Raw genomic sequence first — 14095 nt, 5'->3', positions numbered from 1 at the left:
CCCTCCCCGCCTATTACAAGCGTTTACGCACACTTACGCGCGGCGCACCGTCGCTTCAACTCGCCTCGATTCGCCCCGACTCGCCTCCGATCGCTTTGTTTCCCGCTCGCTACTTACATATGTTGCTCTCCGCATTGCCTTGGGAATTGTTTCCACTGCCTCCTCTCGTGATATCCGTCTGATGCAATACGTAACGCACGCATTTCCCATGCTTCCTTCGAACCCAGCCTCGGTTCGATAAGAAAAAAAGGACGAGCCGTGATAAATTTCCTTCGCTCTCTCTCTCTCTCTCTCTCTCTCTCTCTCTCTCTATGGAAACACGCTTTAGATAACTTTTTCCATTCGTAGGTATTCGCGCAGATCGACACCCTTGGACGCGAGCATCACGCACGGGGCCGATCGGCCACGCACGCATAGGTCGTGCAGCATGCGTGAGCTGGACAACTTAGCCGGCTATTACGATGGTACAGGATGCACGGCGTACACGGATCCGTGTGCTAATTGCCCGTCCATATGTTTTCCGCGAAAACCTTCGGACCCGGCCGATTTCACGCGAGCCCATTGTGGCGAGGGAAAGTCGACAGAGGTTTCTTCTTCTTCTTCTTCTTCGAAAAATTGATTATACCCTTTACGTTACGATAAAAGTGCCGCGCAAGAGGTTGGAAGCGCGGATACCGATTCATCCAGTCCGAAACCGGATGCGCGATTCGTGACCATTCGTCTCGTGGAACGAAGAATGACTTTTCTGGAAAATTATTCGCATCGTCATAATTGACGATGCCCTCCTCGGTGCATTCCTCCGCGGTGATTCAGTCAACATGCAACCGGTATTCGACTCTCGAGGTGGCAGGTGTGGTACGTGTCCAACACACGATTTTCAAGATTGATCGGTCGGGAATCGGAAATTAAATTGATACAAATTGCCGTAGTAGGACGCGTGTTCCTACAACAGCGTATGTAAATAGTATAGCGTAGAAACAGCTCGACGAAAGTGTGCATATACATCTTCCGCCAAATTATACGAATTAGCAACGCTTAGCTTATCAACGAGATTACCGCTACGGTGGGTAATTTCGAAGAATATATATATATATACATATACCGTGGCTTAACAACAGCTTTTTCCTTTATCGACGAGATAGCTGTTCGAGCAATAATCGCGTATCTTGCATTTGAAATCTGGAAAAAAATCAATTTTGAAATACGACAGAATTTCTTATTCTTTGATCGAATCAAAATAAATGCACGTTTTCCAAGGATTGAAACCACGGTTGATATCTTCCGTATCCGCGAAAGTGGCTCTATCGTGGAAATCAATCTCGATCCGGAGGGGAGAAGAAGAAATGGAGAAATCAAGAGAGAAAGAGAGGGGGTCGTAATTTAGAATAGCATCGCGATGCATAGGTTAGGTGAAGCCGATCGAGATAATAGGCGGTGTAAGGGGCAGATATATCTCGGGTTGGATGCACACCTAACGGCCACGTTGATGAGAGAATGGAGGGACGGATGATATCTCTTCGGTTTAAGTTGCACGGCAATCGGGAATGGAAAGAAGCCGCACTCGTTGGACCTTCACTTCCTCTCATTGTTTCACCCTACTCCCCGCCCGCCCCTCCTTCTCTCACCCTTTCCGTTCAGACAGCTCCGATCCTTCTTTCCGCTCCTTCTGTTGCCGCATTCTGTTAAGCGCCCCCTCCCTTCCCCTCCCCCTCGCCACTCCTCCGAGCTTTCTCGGCTCGACTTAATTCGCCTCGGCTCTCTTTCTCCCTCGGCCGTGCCTACACCTTCCCCTTCCTGTACGGATTGCGAGGAGCCGCCGGCAAACAATATAACATCCGATTAGCTCATTATGCGGAGATCGACGGATCGATAAATTCGACGCGCCGGATCTGGGCCGAGTACGCGCGATTATTTTACGCGATTTTTGCCGGTACGCTGGCCGCGACGAGCCACCGCGAGGTGATATCCTGCTGCCAGCGTTGCGTGTAGGCAAAAGATTAGAGATACCATTTAGCGGAGACGGAAAGCGTCGCCAGTTAATAGATAGTTAACCGTTCGACGAAACGTTTCTTTCGCTCGACCGGCTGCCAGAAGAGAATTCCTCCCCGATAAAAACGACTTCCAACAACGATCGGCCGGAGAGGCTGATGAACGAAGAGAAAGAGAGAAAGGAGCCCATCCATCCATCCATCGTCTAATCGATCCAAACGATTAGATCCGAACGTTAATTCGTTCCTCGGAATCCGGGAAGAAAGGGAGAAAGAGCGGTAACAGTTTTTCACTCGAGTTCCCGAAATCTTCTAGGTAGCGTGACAAACGTTACCGAGGGAGGAAGGGGAGACGGTGCCGCGAAAAAAAGTTGGCAACAACGATACAACGTACGATTAGGTTATTATACACGGAGGAGAGGAGATGATAAATAGCCGTGAATACGCAGCTGGTCATCCACCGCCTCTTGTATACCCGATAAGGGGACTCTCGTAATGTACGAGATCGCGATCTTCGCCACCTCCTCTCTCTCTCTCTCTCTCTCTCTCTCTGTACCTGCTCGAGGTGGAACATCTGGCCGCGGTTTCGACGCTTACCGACCGACGACCGCAAGGATCGGCGTGCCGCGTGCGAGACCAGTAGGCCGCCGAATCGGCAGGTGATATCGCCTCCCCGCCCGCGGCCCGGAAACGAAGGTGGAGAGATTCTGGACGCGCGGAAGATACATCATCGACGTTATGATTTATCGGGAGCACCGGTTCTCCCCCTTTGAGCTCCGTCTTTTACCTCTTTCCTCTTCGTTTCGCCTCCTCTTCTTCTTCGAGGCGAGGCGAGGGGGTATTGTTTGTAGAAGAAAGAAAAAAGAAAAGGATAAACGGACGAGAGGGAACGGAAGGACGGGTTCCGGAAGATTTACCACGAAAGATCTACGCGCCCTCGTTAATTAACCGATGAGAAGGAAGTCGATCGGCTTAAGGATTAATTGGAGGGAACGGCGTACCGTGTTGTCGTTTCCTGGGATTATCTCTCTCACGGCCATAAGCCGTGCGATCGGATCATGATCGGAAATTCAATGGATAGCTTCTTCCTAATTATACTATTGGTTTCCGTTACTCTATATATAGGGAGAAAGTAGAATTTTTTCGAAAAATCAAATTGATCCCAGCTGTAAAAACTAAGAAATTGTCTCGAGAGAGGTTAGGAAAAGAGTAAGTGGGTTATCGATTCTATGAATTAACGTAGCACACGCACAGAGATACGTACACGTTTATCGAGTAACTCCGCTCTAATCGAGAGTTTTTTCTCGTTTTTCCTTGGACGTTTCGTTCCTTGGACGAGCTACTGTTACGTGGCGCACGCGCTCGGTTAGACACGCATTAGTTGCAAGTTGCAATTCACCCGATTAAATTTTTATTCGCGTTTACCGCGCCTGCGGGTTTTTTTCCCCTCTCTCTCCCACTCCCTCTCTCTCTCTCTCTCTCTCTCCCTCTCTCTCCGGCAACTGATTACCCTGTTTACCATTCGCCGCATGCGAGCTGCACAATTGCATAAATAACGTGGATCGTGCACGCGAAAATTAAAATTGGTTGGGAAAAGTCAGGGACGAAATTAAAATACAGGGAGAAAAATCGATTCTCTCCGGCTAGAGGAGAGAATCGACTACAGGTTTTGTCCGCCCTGGTCTCGATTTTCAAGGTGAGGAATCGAGTTGCCCGAGCACGCTCGTTAGGGCCTCTTAAACAGAGATAAGCAAAGTGCAGAAACCAGATATATAAAGTAAAGCAATCGGTTAATTATACTACGGCGAGTCATCTTCGATCCGCGCCGATATATCGTATTATATTATTAAACCGTTCGCCGATGTTTTTAATCTCCTGTAAGAGACTTTGCACGCGTGATAAGTGGAAACGTTGCCCCTCGTTTACGACACGATTCGAGAAACAATTTCTATCGCGTACAACAACGCGACTCCACTTTAACTTACGACTTAAGAACTCGAGGGAAAAAAACCGAGGCTGAATCTTCCGCGTAACATAAAAATATCTAAAGGAGAAAAAGAGAAACATCGATGATCGAGTTCCTCGTCTCTCAAATTGGTAAGGAAAATAATTTCCAAAAAAAAAAAAAAAAAAAAAAAAAAAAAAAAAAAAAAAAAAAGAACGAAAGAAATGACGACGAGAACGTAGCAGAGGAGAAAAGAAATCGTGGCGCCTGGCCGAAGATCGATGAATTAAAGAGGAGCGCCTTTGGGCCCACGAGAGGACGAAGCGAAGAATCCCGGCGTGACGGCCCACCTGTTTTGCCCATCCGTCTGTGGCCCGGTTGCGCCCCAGTTGGCACAGGTGTTCCTTCGACTTGCCTCCGCTCCATCCTCCTCTTTCAACCCTTCCTTCTCTGTCGTTCCTCCTCTCGCGTTCGTCACCGGGACCGGGAGTGAGAGGGAGAGAGAGGGCGAGAACGAGGGCGAAAATGACGGATCGACGAGAAGTTAGGAAGCGACAACCTACTACTACGGGCCGATCGGCGTTGCGTGGACGTCGCTCCAGGCGACGATGCGCCCTCGACGCGTGCGTGCGATGGATCGATAGAGGGATCGATAGATGTGTGCGTGAAACGGTAACGAACGCGACCGCCGTCGCTTCGAGATATCGAACACGGACGAGAAATTCCTTATCCTTGCTGATTATCGTTGGAATTAATTGGTAAGTAAGTAGGTTCCGTTTTACGGTGTCCGCTCGTTTGTTTATTCTAGAAATCGGGCGGGCGTCGAACGTGTACGCGGCACGCATAGATATGCAAAGGGGACGGTGGAATTCATCGGGAAACGGACATCGTTTTTCATCCTGGCGTCTCGGGGACCCGGCCACGCTCTCGAAACAGATGGACGCGACTCGCGAATAAAGAGACCGCCTGCGAGCAAGCATCTGTCCGGACGTGTCGAGCGTACGCGTCGAGACGATGTAGTAGTCGGCTTGGACGCAGACGCCGCGAGCGGAGAGACGCGGACGTTTATTAATTAATAATACCGACCGGATGGGCCGACACGGTGCTTCGAGAAGTAATTTCTTCGAGCGGATGTCTTTCTTTCCATGGGGATTTTTTTTTCTTTTTTTTTTTTCTCCTTTACGAGGACGATGAAAGGCGTGCGACGAGGTAAGGTGTATCGAAGGAGGATGTATGTTTGTCGAGGAGAAGAACGTTTTTGCTAATCCTAATGCGTTTTGACATCGCGCTCGACGAAATTGATTTCTTTGAAATCACCGGTCGAAGGTATTTGCACTCGCGTTCGATCGAAAGAAGAATCGACTGTTGGAAGAATTTATCGCCGCGCCTGGCGGCGCGAGCGCATCTGTCCCTCTTTAGCCAGTCTTTATTACGTCGTAAGAACATAAGAAGTCTCTCCACCGATGTTACTCCTCGGCCATATCTCTTCCTCCCGATACGGCAAAAGAACGTCGATCGTGGTATTTCTTTGTCTTGCGAACGTCGATCGGCAAGTTGTAGACAAGTTGTTACATAAAAAAAATATAAAAGATCTGGCGAAAAGCCTAGTCGTTGCTCCTACCTTATCGCGAGATCTGAGAAGTTATATTTATAAACGGACTCGAATCAAATTCAATCGTTCAAACTTGATCGAATTTAATCTTCGTGTATTTTAATTCTACGATTTCTCGATGTTTTTTTCTTTTTTTCTTTTTTTTTTTAATATCTTGGTAAGCACAACTTTCTTACGTATAACAACGGATTAAACGATTCTTTTTCAATCATAAATTTGATCGAATTTTCGTGTATTTTAATTCTATGATTTCTTCATCGAATTTTTTTTTTTTTTGCAATATCTTGATAAACACGAATTAAACGATTCTTTTTTCAATTATAAATTTGATCGAATTTTCGTGTATTTTATTTCTATGATTTCATCGAACAATTTTTTTTTTTTGCAGTATCTTGATAAGCACGAATTAAATGATTCTTTTTTAATCATAAATTTGATCGAATTTTCGTGTATTTTAATTTTATGATTTCTTCATCGAATTTTTTTTTTTTGCAATATCTTGATAAACACGAATTAAATGATTCTTTTTTAATCATAAATTTGATCAAATTTTCGTGTATTTTAATTCTACGATTTCTCGATTGAACAATTTTTTTCTTTGCGGTATTTTGATAAACACAACATTCTCTTATATATCGCAATGAATTAAACAATTCTTTTTTTAATATAAATTATTAAATTCTTTTAATATAAATTTGATCATAAATTTGATTGAATTTACCTCATATTTTAATTCTATGATTTCTCGATCAAACAATTTTTTTCTTTGCGGTATCTTGATAAGTACGACATTTTTTTACGTAAGACAAGGAATTAAACGATTCTTTTTTGATCAATTTGAACGAATTTTCGTGTATTTTAATAATTTAATATTTTAATTTTCTATGATTTCTCCATCGAACAATTTTTTTTTTTTGCAGTATCTTCATAAGCACAACATTCTTTTACGTATAGCAACGAATTGAACGAGTTGTAAAACGATTCTTTAAACGATTCTTTTTTTAATCAATTTGATCGAATTTACCTGTATTTTAACTCTACGATTCTTCGATCGAACAATTTTTTTTCTTTTTTCTTTCTGCGATATCTTGATAAGCATAACATTCTCTTATATATCGCAACGAATTAAACAATTCTTTTTTCAATCATAAACTTGATCAAATTTACTTCATATTTTAATTCTACGATTTCTCGATCGAACAATTTTTTTTGCAATATCTTCACAAACATAACATTTTATATACAGCAACGAATTGAACGATTCTTTTTTCAATCATAAACTTGATCGAATTTACCTCGTGTATTTTTAATTCTACGATTTCTCGATCGAACAATCTTTTTTCTTTTTTCTTTCTGCGGTATCTTGATAAGCATAACATTCTCTTATATATCGCAACGAATTAAACGATTCTTTTTTCAATCATAAACTTGATCAAATTTACTTCATATTTTAATTCTACGATTTCTCGATCGAACAATTTTTTTTGCAGTATCTTCACAAACATAACATTTTACATACAGCAACGAATTGAACGATTCTTTTTTCAATCATAAACTTGATCGAATTTACCTCGTGTATTTTTAATTCTACGATTTTTAATTCGATCGAACAATCTTTTTTCTTTTTTCTTTCTGCGGTATCTTGATAAGCACAATATCCTCTTACGTATGGCGACGAATCGAACGATTCTTTTTCCCAGAGGGCGTTGACGAGCGTCTTCGAGCGGTTCACGAATCAACCCCGAGGACAGTTTACGTAGGTGCAGGAGTAAAAGAAAGGATGGGGCGGGTGAGAGACATTATCGCGATGTTCCGCGTAGATGTATCGAGAAAAAAGGGTTGCACGGTCGCGGCTCCAAGGCCCGATAGATTCCTCGCGATAAGGCTCGCCTCGGCTGGCCCATCGAAATTCATATGCATGAGCCCTTATTATATGGTATTAGATATGCGCACAGGTGGTTGCCTCGGCTTGCTAGGATACGGCCTTCTCGTTTAATATGTAACACCTAAGTATACGAAGCTGCTGCTGCTGCTGCTGCTGCTACCTCTTCCGCTTCTGTGGATCGAGCGCTCGTGCGTCATTATTAGCCAAAGCTGTTGCCTTCGAATTATTTAGGCGCGCGTCACAATAGCCGCGTGTCGTTCGAAAGGATTACGAGCAGCCGTCGCGGCTTGTTGATCGAATTCCTAGCCCCAGACGTCTGTCCGTCCATCCGTCTGCCTGCCTGTCTGTCCGTCCGTCCGTCCGTCCGTCCGTCCGTCTGCGGCAAATTAGAAATTAAGGAGAGCGTTGTTTGGAAGACTGCTGCTTTAAAATTCAAATCAACCGACTATTACAATTTAATCGAGAAACGTCCGACTCTCTATTTAAAAAAAAAAAAGGAATATTATTAATTCGAAAAGTATTCGAAATTTCCGTCGAATACTTCGCCCCTCGTTCTATATATTCTTCCAAGATTATTCTTCCAAATCCTAAGTAACCGAGAATTGTGATCGAAATTGATCGGCATTCCTCCGCCAATTCGTTCTTCGAAATTTCTCGAGGACGAGAAAAACGGGGAAAGAGGGGAAAGGGAAAGCCGCGATTAGCAGGTTTCGTTTGCCGGATTGAGAAATCGGCATCGGCCACGCTCGCATCCGGTCGCAGCCGCGACTTTCGAGCCGAGTCCGTTTCCATGGCCGCGGATGGCCGAGGGAAAGCGGGCTCGCAGCGGAAGGGCGGGCCCCCGTCTTTTTGTGCGCCCTCACGTCCTCGCAATACGAAATGAATGCGTCCTCGATGTCCCCTTTTGTTCCTCTCCCTTCCCCTTCAATCTTCGCGTGTCGACCGCTCAGGGTCGGGCCACCTTCGTCCCTGGGAAGTTCGCGTCCTCCGAAAAAAAACATTCAAACTCATCCTCTCGCCTTTTGTCAACGCGCGCATGTCCAGATGGTTCGTGAAAACCGGGTTGAAAGACCAAGCTCCTGTCCTTTGCCATTTTTTCTCCTCCCGAATTTCGTGAGATCGAAGGAGAAATATTCGTCTCGCGCGACCAAATTAAGAAAGAAATTAGGGCGAAATTCATTGGAAAAAACCGAGGATACTCTTTAAAGATGGCGAGAAATATCGAAAGGGAGACGAGCGTATCGTTTACTAAAATCGTGGTAACTTTTTCGCTTGGAAGAACTTCGCGAGAATAAATATTGGTGGAGAGAAAGTTGGTTGAGGGCGATAAAAGTTCCGCGCACTTCCTGGGAAAGGCGTAAACGAGCTGGCACACCGGTTACACGCTCCTTGCCCCGATCATAATGTTTTTTTCGCGGGACGAGTTGGAACAAAGGACGAAGAACCGCCGCGACAGAACAATTAAGCGCCGAATATCGTGCGCTCCATGCAAATACGCGAGGTTCACGCTCTCGTAGCCGGCCGTTACACGTACTCGCAACGCGTCGCAGGGTTAACTTATGCGAGGATCGCAATTAGCTTAACCCTCCTCCTCGTCCGTCCCTAAATTACTTGCGATGCAACGGCCGTAAGTAGAACTATCAATCCGTCGATCGCATAATTTTAGTTAGAACGCTCCTCTGGACTTGCAAGAACGATTCCCCTTGTTTCTTGCACGCGGAGGAAACGAATCTTACGATCGTTTTTCCCTTAAATTTCGAGTCGTTATAATATTCTAATTACGGGCTCGCGTTGAAATAACAGAGAAACGCTAACGTGGCGCTTTCGATTACCCGTATTTATTTTAATTAGCGAAATTAATCGAGGATATACGTAACAGCTAGATCCGAACTATATTATCCAACTATTAAATAAATAATATCGGAAATTGTAGGATTCGAGTAATCGGGAATAACGAACGACGATATACCATATATTTTCTTCGACAAAAACCTGGTCCGAACGAGTACGCGGGAAAGAACTGAACGCGGGAGAGGAGGCGTTCTTTCAATGGCGGCGGCGAAACGATTCGTCGCGGTGTTTGAACAGATCGCGTGGCGCGACGTCCACCTTCGAAAAAAAAAAAAGAACGTCACCGATCGAACTATCGTTGGAGAAGGAAGCGGAGACAAAACGGATCGAGGAAACGGCAGGATCTCGATCGACGGGAGAACCGACATCCGGTGGAGCCGAGATCCGAGGGAGAGGAAAGAGATGTTGACGAGAGACGGGCGAGGAGGCTGGGAGCCGAGGCCGCGGACTCGCGGTTCCCTCGGCCGATAGCGTGGTCGCCGCTGCTGGCCACCGCGTCCCGATCGCGTGGGCCAATCGCGGCCGCGCTCGCCCCACCCCTGCCGCCGGTCTCGGTCTCCGCCTCCCGCGTGGACACGCCCCTCCACAGGAAAGCGGCCGAGGGACACGGCGAACAGGGTGACGCGTACTCGCCGCGAAGCAGCCCCCCGCGGGCAATCCCGTAAAATCAATAGACCAATGGCCACTCGGACGCGTGCGTGGTTTAACGCGGGTGACGGACATTGCCTCTTCCCTCGGAGGGAAGAGGGGTGGGCACGAAGGATTTGCCTGGAACTCACCCCTCGGCCCCTCCGCCTTCCGGCGCGAGGGCGCGATCGACAGCGCGCGAGGCGAACGACGAGCGAGGGGCAGTTTCGAGCGCGGATACGTGCGAGCAGCAATTTAGCCGAATCATTCCTGTCGCATGATTTATCACCGTCGCCCTCTCCCAACCCTCTTCCACCTTATATCTCCCGCCTAGTAATAGCAACAGCGGTAATAGTGGTGTCTCGAAGTTTCTCTTCGAGTCAAACTCGGACGACCATGCAAAGTGTTCGCGATAAATCTTGCTTCGTGCTACGTGTGCCACCGCCTCCCCGGTAATCGTCGCGATACATATATATATATATATATATATATTTTTCTTCCCTTTTCTCTCTCTCTCTTTCTCTCTCTCTCTCCCAACCACAGACAATCCCCCTGTTCGCATTACCTGAAGAAAGAGCACAGCCGCGCAAGTCGCGTGGCGCATTGCGTGAAAAAGGAACGCGTTCTTGATTCAATTAGTAACGAGTTCTCGACGAGTGGTCATCTTGCTATATTTTTTTTTTTTTTTTCCTTTTTGGGGTCAAACGATTATTTCTCATTCGTATCGGAGAGGGAAGTATCGGAAGATCATCGAACGGGGTCAATGGCTTCGTTCTCGGATACGGAAATCGTCTCAAGTTCAGTGGAGACGAAATGAACCAACCGAGCGGACTAATCTCGTTAACGAGATGGCGATCATCGATATGCCATGCTTGCAGGAAAATTGTAAAAAATGTTGAGCAAGTTTGACAACATCGTTAGCACGGAACGTTTGACGTTTCAAATTGATCTTGGAACAAATTGCTCGAATTTCGAGTTTAGATTTCAATCTCGTTTCACGTTTCGTTTCGTTTCCTGAAACGTGAAAGGATTCGTCAGGTGTTTGAAACAGCGTTCTCCGTTCTCTTCCGCATAGTTTTGAGGGGTCGTTCGACTTTAAACCCTCGAGGGAAGCGAAGAGGCAGTTTAGCGGTCAAAGCGGCTAAATTACTGTGACCACATCGTTTGCCAGATTTGGGGAGATGCGAACGGAGGGGACCGAGAACAAGCGGGCCAACGTGAGAATCCCAACGTGATCTTTCTGACAGAAAACGAAGCAAGTCACGCAGCTATTGTTCGCGCATTCTTCCTTTCACTGCCTCGATAGAATGAATTCCTAAAAAATTACTTACACCTTGTTTCAACTTTTTTAATATGATAAATATAGAGTGCCTTGTTTGCGCGTATCTTTTCGCACGAAACGGTGATCAACGGTCAAAAGTAGTTTCTTATTCGAACAATTTCTCGCGATAAAAAGAGAAATTTGTTTACGGATATAAATCGGTTGAATATTAAACGTTGAATAAATAATAAATAAAGCGAACTACAATTATACAAATATCGCAAAGCGGCTATTATTGTTACTTGTTGTCAGTTGTCTTTTCCAGAGAAAACTTTTCACAGAAAATTCGCTAGCCAGAGGTAAAGAACATTTAACAACATATATATATATATATATATATATCGAAGCGTTCGCTGTAAGCGCAAGCGTAGTTATTATTTACAAACGTGGCGGGATCAAAGTAGAGAGAAATACGGTATTTTCGAGATCGATACTTTGGAACTTGTTCGAAAGGGGTAGCGGAGGAAGGATCGATCTGCTTTTATGTAGCCGGGAGAGCAGCACGCGAGGAGAAAGAATTTGCATCGAATTGGTTGCCTTCCTTCTTCCTTTCCTCGCCTCGATTTGCGCGCGTGACTCGCGCTCGTGAACAGACTTCGAAGGTAAACCTCTTCCTGTATCGCGCTAAAAATACGAGCAAACCACGGCATTGCTCGCGAGCACCCACCAATTTTCTCTTAACCGATCGAACGTATCGAAAACTGTAGCGGACAAAGATGATCGATGGTAAAGAATATATATATATATATATATATATATATATATATATGTGTATTGCATGTAAAGAGAAGTCACAGTTACACGGGACGGATTGTTTTCGTTTACTCGAAAAGAATTCGAGTCGTCGCATCGTGCACGCAAATGAAATTAACGATTCTGGCCTCACCAAGGACACATTAGTTTGAGAAACTTTGCGTGTATCCTTTGGAAGTGAACGAGAAATTACCTGGCAAATTGTTTCTCCGCGATTTATACGGATCTTTACGTATAATATTTACCCTCAGGGTGTGCGATCTTTGAAACGATCCTTCTTCTCCTTCTTCGCCCGTTTCATCCGTGTTATTGAACTGTTATGCCGATCTCACGGATCACCGACACCTCGTTTAAACAAGTTCTATTAACTATTAATAAGCGAAAAAAAAAAAATTGGTTAAATGGTACCCGGTCTGTTTTTTCTCGAATCTAGGAGAAAAAATCAAACGAAAAGCGCGGGGAACAGGAAACACGCGCGTTCGCCACGCAAACGAGCCGCGTGTCTCTCCATCCGCCATACGGATAACTGCGCTCCGATTTTCCCATGATGCCGTCTTCCAGTCACCTGGAAACGAGACGAAAAACGAGAAGCGGGTCGACCAACCGTTCAGCGAAACTCCTAATAGATACGATTCTCGAAAATAAGTTCGATCGAGGAGACGAACTTCTTACTTACTTAACTCGAGTTGCTTCGATGAAGGAACCGCGTGAAATCGTGTATACGAACGAACCTCGATATCTCGCTACAAGGAGGAAAGGGAACGCGTTCGAAACGAATGAAGCTAAGAAGAAAATTTGCATCCCCGAGGTGCCAAGAAAAAAGAGTTGTTGGAGAAAAACCTTAATCGACGACGTAGCGGTGGTACATAGGACGAGTATCGCGAGGCAGGTTAATCGTTGGAATCGGCGATTCCGGAGCGTAGCCGGCATCCGACATCGACATCCGATTCGGGAATTAATCGATCCCGTCCGCGGGAAGGACAAAGAGGTCCGGGTGGAAGGCGGAAAGCGGAAGGCGGAAGAAAGGGTGAGCTCGGCGTGGGCGACGACGAGCGCCGGGTCGAAGAGATCGGTGGGCGTCCACCGGTTCGCCCAATTGGTCGATCGGGCCGGTAATGGTCGGTGGGCGTTGGGTAAGCTCAGATGCGCGGCATCGAGTGCGCACTTGGCTACCTTTACCCGAACACTCGTTTCATGCATCCTCGCATGAGGCTCCTGGCTTCTTCCCCCTTCGCCCCGTCGCCCCGTTTCGGCTAAGCCTCGCTCCTCTCTCCTCCTCCTCGCCGCTCCTCTCCACCGCCTCGCGATCGTAATCGTGCAAGCCTCGTCTTCGCGCTCTCTCTCTCTCTCTCTCTCTCTCTCTCTCCTCTTTTGCTCCGTGAACTCGTATTTCTCGTCCTCCTCCTCCTCCTCCTCCTTCTTCTTCTTCTGGACGTCCACTCGTCCTCCTCCTGCTCGTGTTCGCGAGCGCTACCGCCGCCGCCGCCGCGGCCACCGCCGCCGCGCGCCGCGGCGCCTTAAATCTTGATCTCACCTGAGCGGCTCGGAGGGTGGGGGTAAGGCTAGTCTGGGCGCGCTTCGAGCCACCGAACGGAAGGCAATCTGCTCGAATCCGGCGGACCGCGAACAGGTTACCCCGTGTACTCGTGTTACATCGTTCTCCTTCTATTTCTTCTTCTTCTTCTTCTTCTTCTTCTTCTTCTTCTTCTCCCTCTTCTCCTTCCTCTCCTTCCGCCGTTGCTTCCCTTCAGCTTCTTGCTCATTTTTTTCACGCTATCCTCGCCCTCGATTTTCCCCCTCCTCGCCTGTTCCTCGACTCGGTCATGGATATCGCGAAGGGTGGATGACGGCGTCGAGAAGAATCACGTGCTCCCGTCGAGCTGTCAAATCAACCAAGTGCGCGAGATATTCGTTATAAAATATACAATACAAATATACGTATATACGTGTTATACGGATGGGTGTTGCGTTTGAGGAGATACCGTGTTTTCGCCCGATCGAGAGAAGGATTGGGAAGCAAAGCTGTAGAAGAGGATAAGAATCGAAAGAGAAGCGGAATATATCGGGAAGGTGAAAGACTGGAACAAGGCCGAGGAAAGAGAGAGAGAGAGAG

This window comes from Apis laboriosa, unplaced genomic scaffold (assembly GCF_014066325.1).
Source record: "Apis laboriosa isolate Shangri-la unplaced genomic scaffold, ASM1406632v1 scaffold11_cov152, whole genome shotgun sequence".
Taxonomy (NCBI): domain Eukaryota; kingdom Metazoa; phylum Arthropoda; class Insecta; order Hymenoptera; family Apidae; genus Apis; species Apis laboriosa.
Note: the sequence above shows the minus strand (reverse complement) of the source record.